Raw genomic sequence first — 12,543 nt, forward strand, 5'->3', positions numbered from 1 at the left:
TGCATAGGGGGACAGGAAGAGGAAATGTGATAGTTAACATTTATGTGTCAGCTTGGCTAGGCTAATGGTGCCCAGGTATTTGGTCAAACGCCAGTCTAGATGATACCATGAAGGTTATTTTTAGATGTGGTTAACTTTTTTTTTTTTTTTTTTTGCGGTACGCGGGCCTCTTACTGTTGTGAGCTCTCCCGTTGCCGAGCACAGGCTCCGGACTCTCAGGCTCAGCGGCCACGGCTCACGGGCCCAGCCGCTCCGCGGCATGTGGGATCTCCCCGGACCGGGGCACAAACCCGTGTCCCCTGCATCGGCAGGCGGACACTCAACCACTGCGCCACCAGGGAAGCCCTAGATGTGGTTAACTTTTAAATTAGTAGACTTGGATTCAAGCAGATTACCTTCCATAACATGGATGGGCCTCATCCAATCAATTGAAGGTCTTAAAAACAAAGACTGAGGTCTCCCAAAGAGAAACGGATTGAAATTCTGCCTTCAGACTGCAACATAGAAATTCTGCCCGAGTTTCCAGCCTTTGGACAAAGACTGCAACACCAGCTCTTGCTGGAGTTTCCAGCCTGCTGGCTGCCCTAGAATTTTGGGCTTCCCAGCCCCCATAATCAAGTAAGCCAATTCCTTAAAATAAATCTGTCCAGATAGATAGATAGATAGGTAGGTAGATAGATAGGTAGGTAGATAAACAGATAGAGGTATATCTCCTATTGATTCTGTTCTCTGGAGAACACTGGCTAACACAGCAGAAGAAGAAGACCTTAGAAGAGGGAACCGCATACGCATAGGCTCTGAGATAGGAGGGAGCTGGCGTTTGAAGGAATAAAAAATGAGCAGTATCGAAGCACGGAGAGCTAGAGTGGGAGAACTATCCAGGCCAGAATTTTGTATTGTGAAGGTCTTTTTGAAGAGCTGGGACTTTAAATACAGCTGCAAAAATTAATTCCTTGAATTCGTGTAAACGTCTATTCTTTTAAATTCACTCAATCTCCAAGTTTTTAATTATTAAGTATATACACATTATGCATTCTTACACTTTTCTTATCACATGTAAGATGTCCATGAACCATTTACATAGACTAAAATGCTCCTTCCTTTCCCTCTCTCCCCATTTCTCCCTTTTTCTTTCTATACAGTGTGTTGCCTCCCTGGACATTTCCTCCTTTAACTTTCAAATTGCCTCTGCATTAATGCTCCCTGGTCCAGCTCCACACTTCGGTCTCCCAGTTTATCCACTCTCAATTAACCTTGCTCCCCACATCGCTCACTGTGGTATTTAGTTCTGGGACCCGCCTTTCCTTTGAGAATTATTCATCTCTTTCTAAACTGTCTTGGAGGTCTGCCAGTAAAGGTGCCCTGCCCTCCCCAAGCTGAAGTGTGGGATGTGGGCCTCTGAGACTTGGGCAGGATAGGAAGTGGCTGGAGCTGATTCTTTCTCATGGGGTCTCCCTGAAGAGAGCTGTTCTCGCCATCTAGGTCCTCAGCTCTACCCCAGTCTCTATCCTTTCTGCAAACTGGTTTTTCTTGATGCTCTAAGCTACCCCATATACCCTAGTAAATCCCTTTGCCCCTTAATTTAACCAGAAACAGTTTCTGGGGCTTGCAGTCTAAGGAACCTACTGCTCCAGCATGAAAGAAGAGTGAAGAGTTTGGTGTGTCTGGAGAGAACAGATATGTGGGAGTAGCTGGAGATGAGGCAGTTTGGGGCCAGATTTTAAAGGGAGACAGGAAGAGACCCCAAAGAAGCTGGAAATAAAGCTGAGAAGACATAGATGGAATGTGTTTGGTTATTGAGAGAGTGAAGCACTAATCAGTTGGGCCCATCCGTGAGTTTATTATTGAAGATTTCCAGAATCTCTCCTAGAATTCCAAGGCAGAAGCAATCTCCGGGAAGTGCATGAATTCTATGCAAAATGTGGAAACTTAATCCTCTGTTTGTGCTGACAGGAAATGGCTGCTTAGCCTGGATTGTGGAAGATAGAAGCCCAGGAAAGTGGAGTCATGGGAGAGAGCTCCCTGTGTGCGGTGCACGTACTTGCGGTGACGTGGTCACAGCCAGAACCGTCATGCTCTTAAGGTCCCAAATGGCCAAACAACTCACTCTCCCGAGGGGCCTCCAGGGACTCCGTATTATAATAACCTTATTATAATATGGCTTTTCATGTAACTCTGCTTCTGGGGGAGGCCCATGCAGCTCAGGCCAAGATGAAGATTAGGGCTTGCCTAGCAGCTACATTTCAATGAAAATTAATATGCTGACAATTTTGGTTCTTACATGAATCTTGCAGGATTAGTTAATGTGGGTCCATTGCTGAGATACTGCACGAGTTTCTGAGCTTATGGATATGAGGATAAGATTGCAGACTTTGATGAATTCATTCATTCAAATGAGGTTATGAAGCCAGAACTTCTTTGCACTCCCATAAAGCCACATTTTTTTTTTTCTATTCTAGGAAGGGAGTGACATGATCAGATCAGAATGAATCCTGGTTTCAGAGCAGAGACTGGCAAAAGGGAGACCAGGTAAGAGGTCACTGTGAGGGCCCTGAGGAAAACTAGAGAGATCTGAACTCAGGTACCAGCAACGGGGAGAGGGGAGATGCCGGCTTCTGGACTGAACTAGGGTCTTTAGATCTTGATAATCTGTTGGATGTAAAGGGTGAGGAATTGGCTAAAATCAGGGATGGCTAAAGAATGTCTTACTTGTCATTTTTCTTTCATTAAATAACCTTATCTGAATTCCCACAAACAATGCTGCACATAAATTGTGACAGTATGAAAAACAGAATCTGAGTTAAATTTGAGCTATGTCAGCCCATCACACTAGACCACGAATTCCCTGAAAGGTTTAGCAACATATTGGATAAAGTGAAATTAATCCTTTAGAGCCACAAGCTGACATATGCATATGCTACAAATCCATAAACTATACTGGAAACATTAGAAAAGGAAGCTAAAAAATGCAAGGGAGCACATCTGTATTCTGTCCAGTGAAGCAAGCCTAGTTCACAATGTCATTTTCTTTTGTTAGTGTTGAACCAGTAGGAGGCTCTGTAATGTTCACCTTGTTGACCTTTACAATACAACGTGTTGTCAATAGCACCCCTGCACAAACTTGATGAAGCTTTGCAGTCAGGTCACTGTTTCGTATGATTCACTATCCTAAATTTAGAAAAGGCTGCGATGCTAACTGCAAGTGACAAAAACCAGAGAATTTCAAGTTCTGGTTGGCAGCTCTGGGTTACATTCCCCTGCAGGCGAAGTCGGAGCTGCCAGCTACATTAACGAAAATGACCAGCCTGTTGGGAGAAGAATAATCAGGAGGTATTGCAGATAAGAAGTTGCCGAGATTTAAAACTCTCCTCAACTTTTGGCTTCATAGTTAAAATATTTCTTTTGTTTTAAATAGCAAGACCCATAAGTGAATTCTGTGACTTTTCACTAGCTTGTATGAAATAAAGAGTTGTGTGGCTACGTGATGAATTTACGGTCATTACCGCAACCAGTCTTGATGGTGGAGAGCAGACTTTTGGCTTTAGTTTGTGTGAAACAGTTGCAGATTTGCCAATAAGTCATAGAATACAGTAGTTCACATGTGACTCTGGAGCCTTAGCCACAGACCTTTTGAAAACTGGACCTCGCTGATGCCAGAAAGAACCAGAAACCTGTCTCATCTGATTTCTTTGGGCTTATCAATACCTCTGTTTCAGGAGTACAAAGAAGACTTTGTGTGCTGAGCTGATAGGCTCTGCTGGAGGAAATGTGCCAACGAACTTTAAGAGAAAAGAAAATAGAAAGGCAGTTTAGACATTGTCAAAATGAAGTGCCATGTTTGTATTCACTCTATGGGGCCACATCTTTATGCTGAACAGATCCAGGGACATCAAAATGCTGGTTTTGCTTCTTAAGTAAATACCTCCTCTATCCTTTACATTCTCTTCTGATTAGCAGTCCTTATGTAACAGGCTTTGAATGCCAGTATGCTTAATTTTATTAGGAAACAGCACAAGCTTCTCAATTTGGGATAATAAAAACTATATCTATTTTTCTATTTTAACTTCTGGGTGCAGACAGAACTCGTGGGGCCAGTGCGGGTGCGGGGGAGAGGCATGCTTATTTCCTGGGTTCTAATCCCCAGCTCAGGGGTCTCAACATTTTTGGATTCAGTGCTGATGTTTGAAAGCTGGAGATTTTGATGGCAAATCTCCAAATATTAAACTGGACAGCAGAAACATCCCTGTAACTACTCCTACTGTATAACCATTTTTCCTAGCATCTCTAAAGTCATCCCACAGTTATTGCAATAGTCACTGTCACCCTTCCGCGTGATGTTGCTGTTTCAGTAGATTTACTGTCCTGCCTATATTCTTGTGTATACTCATGAGGAGAGTATATCACATTTCCAATAAACACACGATCTTTCTTTGAATACTCTGCTTCTTAACACTTGTTCTAAACGTGTTACTCCCTGCTCTGTACCCCACTCTGCAAACCCACGAATCTTAACATTCCATCTGGCACACATAGCTAGAACGGTGAGTTTTACTCTATTGTAGCAAAAATAAATTTTATACAGAGAAGAAAACTTGGCAGCATTCTTATGTGGCTTTTGAGCATGCCGTGGCACACTGGCTTCACACAGTATTGGCACCTCTGATAATCTCAAGAAAATCACGGAAATTTTGTGCCTTGACTTCTCCTTCTGAAAATTCTGAGTAAATTCTGTTTCTATAGAAATATCAATGAAAGTGTTGTGAGCTCTTTAACGGTAACTGGCCGTGTAACCTTACTGCAGGTTGGATTCTCCAGGAAACCGACTCTGAGAAGGAGATCAACACACAGGAGGGGTACTAGGGAGGGATTGGCTGTGGTTCCAACTAATAGGGCTCAACTAACCCCATGGGAAGCTCTGAGGCTGGCGTGGTTCTTTAGAGTTGTACCAAGTTGGAGTGAGGGAGCAGACACTTTGTCTAGGCTGACCAGGCACTGAATACAGCCTGACCTATGAAGGGGCAGTGACTTTGGGTGACATGACTCTTTTCTGTTGAGGCAATTCCCAGGGAGGGCTCTTTGCAGAGAGCTGTCATCTGACAATCTTCTCAGCAGTGGGGAACCCAATCCTTCATTCTTGAAGTGGGGATCTGAGCGGCACAGCATGGTATATACGACAAAGACCAAGTTGGGAGCACCTTATGTGAACAACTTTGCTTTCCTATGTGGTGGTTGGTGGTTTCCGACAGAAACAGAATTATGGCATGAATGGGTACAGTGAGAATTCCTTTTCTTTACCTCTATCACCATCACACAAAGTTCCACTACACCCTGATGCTGTAGATTTAGCAGGAAAACTGCTGAAGGATTCTTCCTGGGATTGGGTTGATCTTCTTGCCTTCTATCAGCCTTGTCATCTTTGTGCACTCACTACTATGTAACCTGGCTATATTTCCTCTCTGATATTCAAACTGGAACGTTTGTAACACTATGTCTCTCAGGTCTTGGTTGTTTATGCAAAAATGATCAGCTGTTTAAAAGAAAGCATTGCATGTACTTGATATATCTCCTAAGTCTTATTAGGACAGTACTCCTAATCTCTCCCTTTTTATGACATTAGCGTTAACATTTTGAAGAGAACTTGCCAGTTATCTTGTGTAGACTGTCCCTTATTCTGGATGTGCCTGATTATTTCCTCATAATATTATTTAACTTTTTCCTCTTCAGGAAATTAAATGGGCCTAAAGACTTGATAAGATTCTGGTTAAACTTTTTTTTTTTTTTTTTTTTTTTTTGCGGTACGTGGGCCTCTCACTGCTGTGGCCTCTCCCGTTGCGGAGCACAGGCTCCGGATGCGCAGGCTCAGTGGCCATGGCTCACGGGCCCAGCCGCTCTGCGGCATGTAGGATCCTCTGGGACCGGGGCACGAACCCGTGTCCCCTGCATTGGCAGGCGGACTCCCAACCACTGCGCCACCAGGGAAGCCCTGGTTAAACACTTTGGTAAGGATACTTGATTATATCCATTTTGGAAAAGAAAAGTTGTAAAATGCATTTTGGAGCTTCAAAATATATGAGATAAAAATTGACAGAAGAAAGGGGAAACATGATTCTAAAGTCATAGTTGGAGACTAAAGACTCATCTCTCAGCAATTAATAGGAAAATAAGGCCAAAAAATACCAGCAAATATAGGGAATCTAAACAGGACTATCAACCATCTTGACCTAATTGATTTTTATAAGACATCATACTCCAATACTGAAGAAAAAACATTCAAGTGTACATGGTACGCTCATCAAGATACACTGACCATATTTTGAGCCATAAAATAAACCTCAATAATTCAAAAAAGACTGAAATTATGCAGACTATGTTCTCTGATCATAATGTCATTAAATTATAAATCAATAATAATAAGATATCTAGGAGGTCCCCAACATTTTGTAAATTAAAACACTTCCAGATAATTTATGAGTGAAATAAATCACAAAAGAAATTAGAAAATATTTTAAACTAAAAACAAACAGAAGTACAACCTATCAAAATGTGAAGAAAGCAGCTAAAGCAATGCTTATGAGGAAATTCATAGTTTGAAATTGTTATATTAGAATAGAAAGGTCAAAATCAGTAATTAAGACTCTACTTTAAAAGGTACAGAAAAAGAAGAATGAAGTAAATCCAGAATAAGTAGAAGGATGGAATTTAAAAAGATAACAGCAGAAATGAAAAAAGGAAAACACAGCAACTGGAAATCTTATACGCTGTTGGTGGGAGTGTAAAATGGTATATTCACTCTGGAAAAAAAGTCTGGAAGTTTCTTATAAAACTAAACATATACCTACTGTAGGCCCAGCAATTCCTCTTCTAGGTATTTATACAAGAGAAATGAAAACACACGTTCACGAAAAGCATTTGTACAAGAATTTTCATAGAAGTTATATCTGTAATAGCCAAAGCCTAGAAACAATCCAGGTGGAATATTTCTCAGCAATAAAAGAAATGAATGACTGATTCATGCAACAACATGGATGATTCTCAAAAGCATCATTCTGAGTGGCAGAAGCTAACACCAAAGAGTACAAACTGTATAATTCTATTTATATGAAGTTCTAGAATGGGTAAAAAGAATCTATGGTGAAAAACATCAGAACAGTGCTTGCCTTCGAGAGTGGAGTGTGGGGGAGGGGAGTGACTAGGAAGGATCATGAAAGAAACTCCTGGTAATGTTCTATTTCTTGGTATGGATGTGGGTTACGTAGATGTATGTATTTGTTGAAACTCAGCAAATATAATTTAATATTTGTGCATTTCATTGTATGTAAATTTTCCATCAAAAGAAAAAATTATAAACAAGTATTAGGCTCCACCTAATAATTTGCATACAGAATATTTAGGGGTAAACTGCTGATGCACTTTACCTTGAAATATGTCAAAAAATAACATGGATTGATGGATAAATGTAAAGATGTAGCAAAACAAGTATAGTAAAAAATTAATGGCACCATCTGTGTGGTGGGTATATGGGTACATTGTAAAATTCTTTCAACTTTGCTCTTTGACAAATGTCAAAATAAAATGTTGGAGCAGAGACATTTTGGGGACAATTGGGCAAAATTCAATAAGGACGTGATATTAGGGAATTATTTTTGCCAGTTTTCTTCAGTGTTTTAGTAATATTGTGGTTATGTATGAGAGCTAATTCTCAAGAGAAATGAGCTAACATATTTAGTAGTGAAGTGTCGTGATGTCTGCAACTCACTTGGAAATTTTAACAGAAATTTAAATAATAGGACAAATAGGGTAAAAAGTTAATAATTGTGGAATCTAGACCATGATTACTCAGATGTTTATTGTCCTTTTCTTTCACTAAAAAGTGTTGAAAAAGTAAGCAGTAGAAGTAATGATATGTTATGTCAAAGGGCAGAGAATATAAAGAATGGAATCTCTACACTGGAGACATTTACAATTTCCAGTTTTTCTTCAAAAGGAGCTGTAGGAGGGAGATCAGCTTGGTGATTTGTGACCACCTAGAGGGGTGGGATAGGGTGGGTGGAGGGAGACGCAAGAGGGAGGAGACATGGGGATATATGTATATGTATAGCTGACTCACTTTGTTATAAAGCAGAAACTAACACACCATTGGAAAGCAATTATACTCCAATAAAGATGTTTAAAAAAAAAAAAAAGGATCTGTAGGAACATATTGCTGGACCTGGTTCAGAAGGCCAAGTCATGAGCGCTCTCTTCTTGCCTTCTGTCTGATTTTACTTCTCTGGACTGTTCTACTGTTCTATTTTGTAGTGGGGAGGGACACGCCTTGGGGCATGCGAGATCTTAGTTCCCCAGCCAGGGATCGAACCTGTGCCCTCTGCAGTGGAAGCACATAGTCTTAACCACTGGACCACCAGGGAAGTCCCTCTCTGGACTGTTCTTATTTCAGAGTTTGAATGTGAAATGACCTTGTTCATGACCTTGACTTTTTGTCTTGACTCTGGACTACATCATTTGTGAATTTGATGCTATATCTTTTCATCACAGAATAAGATCTGGGTTTTTAGATTCAATCTAGTCACTGAACCTTAATGCCTGAATTTTGCTTCACTAAAGACTCATTAGACACTTAATAAATTTATTGCCAAGAAGAAATGTAGGTGGAAGTGTAGGTATAACACAGCAAAGTGTCTGTAATCATTCAGGCTTCACTTCTGTTATGGGACAGTACCCTGAGAAATGACACAGTAACAGACTGTGCACACAACTCTGGGCCTGGGGATGAGACTGGGGGGACAGATGTTCTCACAAAGACCAAGTAATTATGGCCACAGTGCTGTGAATGTATTGGGAAGCAACATTTGGTTATCTTCTTAGTCTCATTTTATGTTTGTGTCTGTGTCTGGGTACACTTACAGCTATGTGGGTTTGCTCCAGGAGCTGGAAGGCCTTCTTTGGGAATATTAGGCTTTGCTTCATTTCACTGAAAATTCCTCAGCTAACATGCTTTCCTATTATGGAATCTAGCTCTCAAAGGATTTTTTTGGCTGAAAATAGATTAATTTCTTGATAAAAAACTAAATCTAGTGAATCTCAGAGTATCTCAAGCTGCTTTTGTTTTAACTTTGTATGATTTCTGATGAAAACTTGGGTGCACTTTACACTGGATGCTCTAGATTTGTGAGCCCCAAACCCGCCTGTTCTCAAAGCTTTCATGGAGAACTCTTTTAAAATGTAGATTCCTGGGTCCACCCCAAATTCCACTGAATCAGGATCTTGGGGTGATGGGCTCTTGAATTTTTGTTTTTAAGCTTACCAAGTTACTCAGACGGTAAGCAAGTTCTCAAACTTTAATGTGTATGTGAAGCAGCAGGACATCTTGTTAAAAGCCAGATTCTGATTCAATAGGGCTGAGGTGCTGCTAGTCTGCAGATCACACAGTGAGTAGCAAGGAACTAGGTCATGTCCCCACATCTTTTCCCTAAAATCAGGGTCACATCTTCCTTTGCAGAGAGTCTATTTGGCTAGCATTCAGCATACAACAGACTTCCTTTTCACCTCCTTGCTTGATATCTCTTTGCTTTGAAATATTGCTTGAACAGTTGATAATTCAGATTAGCGTAACCACTCACTTCAGTTTGCCTAGCAGAGTTCTAGTTTATGCCTTTCATCCTGGAATAATATTAAAATTCCCTCTGCCACATTCATTCTTAGAAGTATCTCCATTTGAAAGATAGATTATAAAGTGACCCTTCTAAGCCCACAAACATTGAGAAGTGATATAATGTACACAACATAGGTTGCCTAGCCAAAATCTTGTGTGGATTGGATTCCTGGCTTCATTATTCCACACTCCATCTACAACCTTAAACAAGTCAAGCCTCAGTTATCTTATATATAAAACAGAAGTGGTTTATTATGAGGATTTATAGAAATGATAAAGGAAGCTTCTAATACAGTGACTGGCATATAAAAGTAGGCAGCAGGCTTCCCTGGTGGCGCAGTGGTTGAGAGTCCGCCTGCCGATGCAGGGGACACAGGTTCGTGCCCAGGTCCGGGAAGATCCCACACGCTGCGGAGAGCCTGGGCCTGTGAGCCATGGCCGCTGAGCCTGCGCGTCCGGAGCCTGTGCTCTGCAATGGGAGAGGCCACAACAGGGAGAGGCCTGCGTACTGAAAAACAAAAAAAAGTAGGCAGCCATTTATTTAGGCCCCTGTCTCTTTACAGTCAATGAAGTGAACATCTAGTCTACTTTGGAATGATAAAAATAGAGTGCTACTAGCAAGTTAGGCTCAGAAGCAGCTGTAGTATTAAAATGATGCATCTGCTACACTTGTATTTCCGTGCAAGCCTGATGAGTCTACTATAGAATCTATCTCTGAACCCGATAGTCCCATGTGATTTCTGTGTTGTGTGTACTTTAGCACTATATTGATAGACTAAATCCTGAACTAGGAAGATAAAGATATTAACATTTATGGAGTTCCAACTATATACCAGATGGAGGGAATTCCAAATTGGAAGAGATCACTAACATTGTTGTAGGACAAGGTATAGAAAAGTTTAATCCATCTATAAAAAGAAAGAGTTAACAGATTTCCTGGGCAAACATCTACATCCAGTATTTTAGACCAGAAATGTCATAAAAGGACTTTGAAACAACTATAAAAACAAGAAGGGGAGGTGGGCAGAAAGAGAGAGAATGTGGAACCTTGGTTATACTCTTTTACTATAAAATCCTCATGAAAACTCACCCAGAAATCAAGGATTTTGAACAAGGTATGATTGATGACTGGTTCCTAGCCCCATCAACTAGCTATTCAGGCTCACGTTTGCCTACTCCAAGACTGCAATTCTCCTATGCTTCTAGTAGAAAATTTTTAGAGTTTTGTGTTTCAAATTTGGGTCTATGATTCATTTTGAGTTAATTTTTATGTAGGATATGAGGTAATGGTCCATGTGTTTTTTTTTCTTTTTCTGTATAGTGTATACAGCATCATTTGTTAAAACAGACTTGTCTTTCTTCAAAGAATTGCCTTGGTATCTTTGTAAAAAATCACTTGACCTTATGTGTGGGTTTACTTCTGGGTTCTCTGTTCTTGTCCATATATGTGTATCTTTTCACCAGTACCAAACTACTTTGATTACTGTAGCTTTATAGAAATTTTTGAAATCAGGTAGGGTAAGTCTTCCAACCTTGTTTTTCTTTTAAAAAAGTTCTTTGGTTTTGGTTAGTCTAGGTCCTTTGCTTTTCTATATACATTTTAAAGTCAGTTTGTCAATTTCTACAAAAGTCTGCTAGAAATTTTTTTTAATTTCATCTGTTTCCTTTTGCATTTTGTTTTTAGTTTATTTTTATTTTTTTTTGGTCGTGCCATGTGGCTTGCGGGATCTTAGTTCTCTGACCAGGGACTGAACCTGGGCCTATGGCAGTGAAAGTGGTGAAACGTAACTGCTGAACCACCAGGGAATTCCCCTGGACTTTTGATTGCTATTGAACTAAAACTACCTCAGATCAATTTGGGGACAATTATTATTTCAATGATATCAAGTCTTTCAATCTATGAATATGGTATGTCTTCCCATTTATTTAGATTTTATTTACTTTCTCTCAGCAATGTTCTGTAGTTTTCAGTGTGGACATCTTTGACTAGATTTTCTTTTTGGTACTACAGTAAATGGAAATTTTAAAAATTTCATTTTTGAGTTGTTTGCTTCTTGTGTATTGGAATACAATGATTTAAAAATAAGTTATGTATCTTGCCAAATTTATTTATTAGTTCTAATAGTTATTTTGTAGATTCTCTGAGAGTTTCTACATGAACAATTCTGTCATCTGCAATATAATTTTACTTCTTCCTTACTGATCTTTATTTCTTTTATTTCTTTTTCCTTTAACCTTCTCTGCCTACCTTTTTAAAAATTACTGGAATCGCTTAGGACCTCCCCCTCCCCAGTATAATGTTGAATAGAAGCAATGAAAATGGGTATTCTTGCTTTGTTACTAATTTCAGGTGATAACAATGCAGTCTTTCCCCATTAAGTATAATGTTAGCTGTAGGATGTGCGTGGATTTCCATTATCAGTTTGGGAAAATTCTCTGATATTCCTAGCTTGCTGAGAGTTTTTCTTTTTCTTTTTCTTTTTTAAATCATGAATGAGTGTTGAATTTTGTCAAATGCTTTTTCTCCATCTATTGAATTGATCATATAGATTTTCTTCTTTATTCTATTAATATGATGAATTATGTTTGATTGGTTTTCAAATGTTAAACTAACATTGCTTTCCTGTGATAAACCATACACGGTCATGATGTATTTTGACATTTGTTTATGTATTTTTGGACTCAATGTGCCAATATTTTGTTAAGAATTTAAAAATTTATATATTTTCACAGTCTTCTGGTAGTTATTTAAATTTTTTTCAAGAGTATTTAGTTTACTCAGTGGGAGGCACGCTCTGGAGTAGGCTTATGATGCTATGTGGAACATGTGGAAACAAAATGTGTCCTTTTTCTAAATTAAAATATTTTCAAATGATTCTGTAGGTGAATGT

The 12,543-nt window shown here is 39.6% G+C and overlaps 1 long non-coding RNA gene across 2 annotated transcripts in view; it reads left to right on the plus strand.

The window, feature by feature from the left end:
- The first annotated feature begins 332 nt into the window (after positions 1 to 332).
- Positions 333 to 12,543, plus strand: part of LOC116763897 — a 28,334-nt gene continuing 16,123 nt past the window's right edge. The window contains exons 1-2 of one of the 2 annotated variants that reach the window (XR_004352670.1): positions 333 to 2,083; positions 2,460 to 2,529. This is a non-coding gene — a long non-coding RNA (uncharacterized LOC116763897). Of the gene's footprint in view, positions 2,530 to 12,543 lie in introns of both variants that reach the window. The other variant, XR_004352669.1, reaches the window with a different exon arrangement.

This window comes from Phocoena sinus, chromosome 13 (genome assembly GCF_008692025.1).
Source record: "Phocoena sinus isolate mPhoSin1 chromosome 13, mPhoSin1.pri, whole genome shotgun sequence".
In the NCBI taxonomy this organism is placed as follows: domain Eukaryota; kingdom Metazoa; phylum Chordata; class Mammalia; order Artiodactyla; family Phocoenidae; genus Phocoena; species Phocoena sinus.